At 44.7% G+C, this 1716-nt stretch overlaps 1 non-coding gene across 1 annotated transcript; it reads right to left on the bottom strand.

The window, feature by feature from the left end:
* Window positions 1-506: 506 nt before the first annotated feature.
* Window positions 507-577, bottom strand: Trnag-gcc (transfer RNA glycine (anticodon GCC)). Its single transcript has one exon. It is a non-coding gene; the product is annotated as a tRNA-Gly (tRNA).
* Window positions 578-1716: the final 1139 nt, after the last annotated feature.

The raw sequence follows: 1716 nt of genomic DNA, 5'->3' as shown, positions 1-1716 counted from the left end.
GTTGCTTTGATGTGGTTTTGATTTCAACCATATTGAATACTTTACGCTGACGTCACAAATGAACACGAGTGTTCGTTTTTGACAGTTCGCTTGTACTGTTTACAGGGGCTTAGAAAAATTCTTCGCGATTTGCTTCGAGTGCGACTACATGCACTCACAAAAATGTAAACAATACAAGTGAACTGTCAAATAGTGAGGTTAACTGTGTCAGTAAAGAACACAATTGTGACAAATAATTTTAATATTTATGTGTACATCCGACATAAAGATTTCGGCAAATGCGGGAATATTTTATATTTCGATTGTGCGTCTTACAGTTTTTGCGCATTGAAAGGAGTTTTAACCTTTTCGTTAGACCGAAAAAAAGTCACCTTTTCAAAGTTGTCACCACAAAAAGCAATCCAAGTTTTGGTCAACTTTTCAAACCGGACCCAGAAACTCTTGACGTTTATTCTGTTTCCATTACTCACTATCTATCATCATGACAGCAATGAAAAAAATAACAATGCATCGGCCGGGAATCGAACCCGGGCCGCCCGCGTGGCAGGCGAGCATTCTACCACTGAACCACCGATGCTGTACCATTACCCCGAAGCCCTACACCATAAAGAAAAACAAATTCAAACGTGACAGCACCGTTTGACCGCGCTCCCAATAAATGCATTGTACGCACTCACTCTCAGCCGACCTTTACCCCGGTGGTGTGTCTCGGTTAAATTTGCCGTAAAAATACCGTTCCGCAAATAAGCACCGGAAAGCGAGCGACGAATAAACCCGTTTACCGGGGGAAAGGAAAACGGCATCCGAAATGTGCCCGGAAAATAAATGAAGTCCGCAAAGAAGTATTTCTTGCATTAGTCGAAGGATTCCCGTATTTCCCCGTCGCCAGGAGGGAGAAAGATTGCAGAAGAAATTGGAGAAAATGATAAATGTTTACATTTACCGACGATTTCGGTTTTGGCCGCAGAACCAAAAGAGGAACCAGAGAGAAAGCAAAAAAAGAACAGCAGATTGGAACTTGAGCTGAAATCCTGTAAGGTGGAAAACAGACGTTCGTCACTCGGTCGGGGTAGTCTGATCTGACTTTGCAAGCTAGCCCCGCGTCGGCGAGGGGTTCTTCCTATCTCTGTATATATAGTTTCTTCTTTCGGACGTGGAATCATTTTTCAACTCGGTAGCTTCCCTGTACACACTAACTACCTATCTACTGGCAACCGGACGAACGGGGCCAGCGCACAACGTTGACAAGTGGGTGGAATTTTCCCATCCTCATATCCGGCTTTCTCCACCGAGGCACCGGAGTGGAGTGGCAGCAGAAGCAACTTGATCCGATCTGACAAGAGAAAGAAATTCCTCCAATTCCTTGATAAATTTACCTTGCTCAAACATTTACTCAACTTCTTAGCTTTCTGGCTCCGCTGCCCGACTCCCGGAGCTGAGAAGCAATTTCAGTCTGTTGACTTATTTCATGCTATAGTGGGACTGCATGGCCCTACCGGGGGGATTTACCCCACCTGTTCTGGCACGTTGACGTTGCGTTGGCGTTCCTTTGGCTAGCCACCGAGCCGGCCGGTGGGTGGGGTGATGGGAAATAAGTGAAAAGGTCTCTTATCCTTGAATGGAGAAGAATATGGGCACTTGGTAGGAAAATATCGAGTTAATAGTGCAATTAAGGTGATTTATTACCTTTTGCTAGTTTTTTTGCTCGGACAACTT

The sequence above is a fragment of the Topomyia yanbarensis genome, chromosome 1, assembly GCF_030247195.1.
Source record: "Topomyia yanbarensis strain Yona2022 chromosome 1, ASM3024719v1, whole genome shotgun sequence".
NCBI classification, from domain to species: Eukaryota; Metazoa; Arthropoda; class Insecta; order Diptera; family Culicidae; genus Topomyia; species Topomyia yanbarensis.
Note: the sequence above shows the minus strand (reverse complement) of the source record. Positions and strands in the feature narration are given on the sequence as shown.